This window comes from Passer domesticus, chromosome 7 (genome assembly GCF_036417665.1).
Source record: "Passer domesticus isolate bPasDom1 chromosome 7, bPasDom1.hap1, whole genome shotgun sequence".
Classification (NCBI taxonomy): domain Eukaryota; kingdom Metazoa; phylum Chordata; class Aves; order Passeriformes; family Passeridae; genus Passer; species Passer domesticus.
In genome coordinates this window covers 17,990,889-17,998,299 of record NC_087480.1, presented here as the reverse complement: position 1 = coordinate 17,998,299, position 7,411 = coordinate 17,990,889, and the positions used below count along the sequence as shown (strand labels likewise).

General features: G+C 47.2%; 1 long non-coding RNA gene across 2 annotated transcripts; it reads left to right on the top strand.

Moving 5' to 3' along the window:
• Positions 1 to 1,870: 1,870 nt before the first annotated feature.
• On the top strand, positions 1,871 to 6,108 carry LOC135304103 (uncharacterized). Of its 2 annotated transcripts, none has more exons than XR_010365546.1 (3): positions 1,871 to 2,047; positions 2,246 to 2,381; positions 5,441 to 6,108. It is a non-coding gene; the product is annotated as an uncharacterized LOC135304103 (long non-coding RNA). The 2 variants fall into 2 exon arrangements; XR_010365545.1 differs by having other exon boundaries at positions 2,229 to 2,381.
• Positions 6,109 to 7,411: the final 1,303 nt, after the last annotated feature.

Below are 7,411 nucleotides of genomic sequence, written 5' to 3'. Positions count from 1 at the left end.
GGGCAGGGCACCTTCCACTGGACTGAGCTGCTCAGAGCCCCACCCTGCTCTGCAACATGTCCAGGGATGGGCAAATATTAAACATTAAAGTATATTAAATAGATTAAATAAAATTAATTATATAATGTATTTTATATTTTATTTTATATTAATATTAAATATATATCTGTATAATAGTAAATATTAAATATAATATTGAATATTACATATAAATCTTTAAATATTATGCATAATTTAATATTATAGTTATATTAATTAAACTAATTAAATAATAACTAATATAGTCTATATATTACTATACAGAAATATATCTTAATTATGTATATGAATATGTATATTAGATATTAAAATCCTTATGTCATTTAAAACCATCACTGTAAACTGCCCACCCGGTTACTGGGGATATTTCTGTGTCATTTGTTCAGTGTCACATGGCTCATGATCAAGCTTGATTTGATTAATCGTGTAAGCACTCAAAATTTAAAAAAACCCAAACATTTTCCCTATTTACCTCATTTTTTACATGTTTGTTTAAGTCAGAAAAATGAACCCAAGAAGAATTCTGGGGACTTGCCTGCAGCAACTCATTTTTAGAGTGCAATTTTCCCTCCCCGTCTCCCTCTGCTCCTCGGGAGGGATCATTTGCCTGCAGTGCTCATTTCTCACCCTGAGAGAGCCATTCCCCAGCCTGCTGTGCTCCTCCTGAGCTCTGCAGGTGGGACCAGGTGCTGTGGGGACCCACAGGGCACAGGCAGCTCCTGGCGTTTATTCACCAGCTGCTCCAGGTGCTCAGCAAACCTCGGCTTCCCTGCAGCACTTCCAGGGGTTCTGCCCTGGGGAATTCTGGCAGTTCTGGGCACGGAAGGCTCCAGTCCTGTGGGGTCTCACAGCTGACTGGGGGGAGCTGTGATGCACCTTGTCCTGCTGGCTGGGACACTTCTGGGGCATCGGGATGGACTCTCAATCCCAGCACCACTCAGGAGAAAGCAGGGAAGGTGCTGAGGAATCACCAGGCTGGAAGAGACCTTCAAGATCATCGAGTCCAACCCAGCCCCAGCACCCCAACTCAACCCTGGCACCCAGTGCCACATCCAGGCTTTGTTACACACACCCAGGGATGGGGACTGCACCACCTCCCCGGGCAGCCAGTCCAGAACTTTATCACCCTTTCTGTAAAAAACTTTTTCCTGATATCCAGCCCATATTTCCCCTGGCACAGCTGCAGGCTGTGTGCTCTGGCTGTGTCAGTGCTGCTGCAGAGAGAGCCCAGCCCCAGCTGAGCACAGGCACCTTCCAGGAGCTGTGCAGGGTGAGGAGGGCACCCCTGGGTCTCCTTTTCTCCAGGTGAGCACCCCCAGCTCCCTCAGGGCTCCTCTCAGGTTTGTGTTCCCAGCCCCTCTCCAGCCTGTGAGGAGTAAAAGAGGAGCTCAGAGCAGTTTGCCAATGATGTGTGTCCTCCCCAGCAGAGAATTTCTGTGTCAGGTACAGGGAAGTGATGAATCCCTGGCACCGTGACTGATGCCTCAGGATTTTCACTTTTATATTTTTCACATATTTGTAATCCTGCAATTCCTTAGTGTGTAACTCTAAACTCCATTTGCAGCGTGAGCCGTTACCCCAGCCATGCCAGCACTGCCCTTCCCACCCTGCTTCCCCGTGGATTCTCCTCAGTTCATCTGTCAAATATTCCATGGATTTTTTGGGCCAGTCCTCACCCTGTCCCCGTTTCCTTCCGAGCCCCGCTGGAGCCGTGCTGGCAGCCCTGGAAGGAAACTGGCAGCGTCACAATGGAGCTTTATCAGCCCCAAACCTGGAAATATTTCCTTTAAACGTGACCCCAGGGCAGTTCCCACACCAGGCTGCTCGGGACCGCCCGCTCCTCCTCCAAGTCAGTCCCGAGGTGTTTTGGGGCTGAGAGCCACCAAAAAGGGGCATTTTCCCTAACAAGGCAAAGCTGAGTGAAAAGCACGAGCCTAACAAAAAAATCCCTGCCCAGGGACTTATCCAGCCAGGAAGGAACAGGGGAATGTTGGGTGGTGAAACAAAGGTGATCTAGATCCTAAATTCATCCCCAGATCCTAAATTAATCCCTAGATCTTCAATTCATCCCCAGATCCTAAATTCACCCCTGTCTCCACAGGCCCCCCGCTGGGTAATAATTAGCATTGACTCCATGCTTCTCAGAAGGCTGATCAATCACTTTATTTTATTATTCTATACTTATTAAGAAACCCACTGCTTCCAGACATTCAGGACACAGGTGGATCCCATTGGTGCTTGAATCCAAACACCATCACCACTGGCCAATTAAGAAACCACCCTTTGGCAGACAAATCTCCATAAGACATTCCACATGTTCACAACAGGTGCAGCAAGTGAAGGTAAGAATTGTTTATCATTCTTTTCTTTCATCTTCTCACAGCCTTCCCCAGGACACTGCCTGGGAAAGTTGTGCATTGCTCTCTGTGGCCAGGGAGCTGCTGCCACACATCCCTAGATCCTAAATTCATCCCTAGATCCTAAATCCCTGCCCAGATCCTGTGCACAGAGGGGAGGGCAGTGCCTTGCTGGCAGCTCTTGGCTGTCCCCCCACCACATCCCCACGTGGAATTCCAGGTCCATCCCTCACCCCTGCCAGGAACAGGAGCACCAAGGCTGCACAAAGCCCACACCAGGCTCCTGTTCCTGCCCTCACCCCTCCCCTCTCTCAGCTGCAGCCAAATCCCAGCTCTAAAGCAGTTTTCCCCTCTGAAAGCAGCACAGACATGGCAATTTATCCCCAGCTCATTGTTCAGATGATTTTCTGCCCTGTAAATGAAAGCTGTGGTCCTTGAGCAGCCAATTCCCTCAGACAAGGCTGGCCCTGGTGGGCAGGGATGCTCTGCTAATAGAGGCACAGGGGTGGAAATTGCTACACAAGTGGGAGCAGCTCTCATCCTTTTAATAATCCACGAGCAGCACAGGTAGAGATATTCCTAAACTCTGATTTTATCATGGCATCAGTATCAGAGATGTGTTTTTCCTGAGGCTAGACAGGAGAGAAGGGAAGATATTGTGTTTCCTTGACTACCTTTCATCTGCCTTTAAAAACATAATTTCCCTTTATTAGCTGGTTTCTTTGGTTATTGCAAGTCAAATAACACATCCTGAGCCCTGGTAATAACTTGGATGGTGGTGGCCTTCCCCCTTCTCTCTCTGCTCTGCACAGATTTTCCGGTTTCCTCCTCTCCATGCTCCTCTGCCCACCTCTCCCTCCACATTTTGAACCAGGAAAATTTTTTTGTTAATCATAAATAGGAGGGAGAAAATATTCAACAGGTGATGTGCAGGGACAGATGTTGACTAATTGCCAAATTTCTATAAAAGCAATGATTTTTCAGCTGGAGCTGGGCTGGTCCTGAGAGGAGGTTGAACCTTCCAGGCCAGAGCTCCCTCACAGCCCAAATTGCTGCTCATGGATTATCCCACCCCAAAAATCCCCTCTGTCTCCTCTGTCTCGTGCCTGGGCACAGGTAAAGCATGGAAGAAGCAATGAGCTCTGTCTTGTTGAACACATATTGAGCTAATTCAAATTCAATAATTTTGTCCAGGTTGGAATATAAAGATATCATCTATTTTCTTTTTTGCTGCTGTTTGAAATGCAGTAGTTTGAAATAAACACTGTTATTGCCCTTAAATTCTCATTATCTGGCACAAGACAAATCTCCAGAAGAGTGCAGGAGGCATTTAGGAAGTGAAAATTGGGAAATGAATCCACCTGGAGCTGCTGGGCAGGCCCTGATCCTGTCCTGGCCCAGCCCAGCTGTGCTGGCACCACAGCAGGGACAGCAGGTAAACTGTCACGGGGGAAAGAATCCTTTTAATCCTTTTTTTAAATTTTATTTTTGTCCTTCAGCCTGCAGGAAGACTCCTGCAGGTTCACTGAAAATTACTTTTCAGGCAGTCAGGTCTGTCAGCATTGAAATTCTTGATGTTTGGATAGAGGGAAGCAAACCCTGGGTTTTGTCTGTGCTCTCCTCTTCTCTTCTGGCAATCCTGGAAAAATCAATTTCTGTCTGGAAGGATCGTTCCTGCAGCTGCCATCAGCTCCTGCCATATTCCAGGTGGATCAGAGGGGGCTCTCCATGTGTTCCCAGCTCTGTGCACCTCGTGGCCCTGCTCAGACAGGAACTTCTCTAAAAAACCCCCTGATCCCTCATCTCTTGGGCTCCAGGGACTCTCACACCCTCTGGATTTCTGGAAAGAACTAAAAAAAGGTGCTGGTTTTTACACAGTGCCTCCAGACTGACCAGGATCACACCAGGGATTCCCAGCTGATTCTGTGACTGATCACTGGGGCTGTGAAGGGCATCCCAGTTTGCACCAGCCTTGGACAGGAATAAATAAATGCAGATTATTTTTATTTTAATTCAAAGATCTTGTAGCAAAGTCACACATTTGTTTTTCTCTTTTTAAGCTTCCTGAAATATTGGTGAGATATTTAAAAATACAATATTATTTATGAACAACATGCAAATGGTTACATTTGTTAAATATTTGTTCCACAATAGTCCAAGATGAATTTGCCACCATTCCTCTTCCAGTGTCTAGATAAGAACACGCTCCTGCTCCTGCTGGATGGAACATCCTTCCTTGGACACTCTCAATTTTAGGATGAGAAATCCCTCTTTTGGGATTGGGCATTCTCAATTTTAGGATGAGAAATCCCTCTTTTGGGATTGGGCATTCTCACTTTTAGGATGAGAATTCCCACTTTTGGCTCTGGGCTCCTGGCTGGGAAAGATGGATTTTTCCAAAGGAAGGAAAACCTGTCATGTCTTTGGAGACCTCATCTGCTTCCTTATTCTGCCAGGACCCACCCAGAGGGCAGGAAAATTGTTAGGATAATAAAACTGGGGTTTGCTCACGTTGAGTGTTACTCTTTAAATTGCATTTAAGAGCCTTGAGCTGGTTCTGCAGAGGTTTTTGCGCCCTGCTAGAGAGCACAGACAATCCTCTGGTGGATGTTCCCCACCAGAAGGAGCAGTGGCTGCACTTTGAGCAGCACCAGGGGCACTCAGCCCAGCTGGGCTGTGTTGGATTAAATCCTTTTCTGACTTAGAGGTGGGGCAATGAGAGGTGTTTTAAAAACTTTTATTTTATCTTTAGTCTCATGTGAAGGGTGAGACACTACAGATATTATAATTTATGTTATTACAATTAGAAGTTAGCTATTTCTTAATTACAATAAAGCATTTCTTGGCCTATCAGCTTTTACTATACTTTACTGCAAATGCCTTAAAGCTAATAATCTATAAAAATTAAATATTAAAAAAACAACTTAGTACCTTACAGTTAACCAATCCCTAAACAAATACTAAAAAATTTACTTAAAAACTAAAATATATAAATATATGAAAAAAACTTCTCTAAACTTTTTCTACAAACTCATTTCCCACAGGGCTGCACAGGGATGTGGGGATGCAGTCACAGCCCCTCACTGCAGGTCCCACTTGGGCCAGGTTTGGGGTCCCCAGGACCCTTTGTTCCTGCTCCTGCCCCCTTTACACCACCCACTGCCCAGCCTGTCATGTATGCAAGCAGAAAACCTGCAGGAACAAGCCCAAACCAAAATTTGGGGTGTGGATTTGCTCATCCTCAGCCTAAGAGCGCTTTTCTGCCAGAGGACTCTCCTCCAGGTATTGCTTTGTGCTGCTGTGAGGAGCACTCGATGCTGCTGGGAGTGGCACTGGGATGATCCCACAGGAATCACTGGACTGGGGAATTTTTCATAATTCAAGACCTGATTGTTGAGAGCAGATGTGATGCAGACACAACTGCAAGTAAACAGAAGCAGAAGTCAAGCCCAAGGTGAAGGCCAAGTACAGGCAGATTTCAAGCCCAAGGAGCTGTCATGGGGTTCTTCTTAACTTTTCCACTGAGGAACTCCTGATGCATTCTGTGACTGACCACTGGGGTTGTGAAGGGCATCTCAGTTTGCATCAGCCTTGGACGGGAGGTGAATAAATGCGATTATTCTTTTTTCATTCTAAGATCTTTTAGCAAAATCACACATTTGTTTTTCTCTGTTTTAAGCTTCCTGAGAGATTTGTTGAGGCTTTATTGAAATGTTGTTGGGTTACATCTGACCTGCTGTCACTGTACTGCCACAGGAACTGGGGGTGAAGTTGGCACACAGCACTGCAGAGCTGCTTCTGCTTCCTGAGCCTGTGATTCCTTTGCAAGGGAAAACCAACACAGGGAATCTGGGAGCCCTCACCTGGGAGTTCCCCCTCAGCTGTGATGGCTGCAAGCTTCCCTGCCCCATGAAAAGTGAGCCTCTGGCACACCCTCCTCTCTGCAGGACACACCCCAGGCAGACATGGATGATCATGAGACCCTGCACTAAGAGATGCTCAAAGCAATGCTCTCCCCAGAGAGTGCCACACTCAGGGTGTGATGAGCCATTGTCTTGGTTTGAAAAGCCAGGTGTCTGCCGAGGAAGGCAGCAGCTTCTCCTGAAATGGAAAATGTAAAATCCCTCCCTCTGAATTATTATAATTTTGAAATTAAGGGGCTCTCAGGTAAAGATATAGGAGTAGGAACAAGTCCTTTATTAGGGGGAAAAAAAAAAAATCAACAGTAGGCCCTGATCCCCTGTGTATCAGGGTGGTGGCACAGTCCCATCCCATGGGGGCTCAGCCCTCCTGCAGTGCCAGCTGTGCTTCTGCTGGAGCAGGGATCCTGCACAAGGGGGGAGTTTTCCTCTGCAGCTCCAGGGCTGCTGGAGATGGGCCTGGTGTTCCTCTGGGAATGCAGGGCAGGAGAAAGCTGCTCCTCTGGGAATGCAGGGCAGGAGAAAGCTGCTCCTCTGGGAATGCAGGGGGCAAAGGCTGCTGTGCTGCTCCAGGCTCAGATTGTATCCAGGTAGGAATGCTTGGCTCCTGCCCTGGGTGGAGCATCTCCCCATGGGATGCTGGAATTTGATCAGCCCTGCAGGGACACTCCCTGGCCATGGACAGCAGAGATCTCCTGGAGGGAGGATTGGCTGTGGGAGAGATAAAGAAAACTGCCCCATGAACAACAGAGAACTGCCCAGCTCTGACAGATGTGAAATAGAATACACACCCCCAAACCATATCTGACAACCCAGGACAGCCATGGAAAAAAGCAGAAATGGAGAGGAGAGACCCCTGTGAGGTGTGGTGGGCAGCCAGCTTCATCACTGGCTCTGCAGTTTCCTGCAAGCATTTGTAGGGATGGGGTAAATCCCCTCTAATTTGGTGTCTTGCTGCAGCTCTGCCCTGGGCTGGGCTGTTGGCAGCAGGGCCAAGGCTGCTTTGGAAGGCCCTGAAATTTTTTGTAGTTGCTTCAGTGAACCCATTCTCTTCTAAAAGAAGCCCCATTCACCCCCATTCTCTTCCAAAAGCTC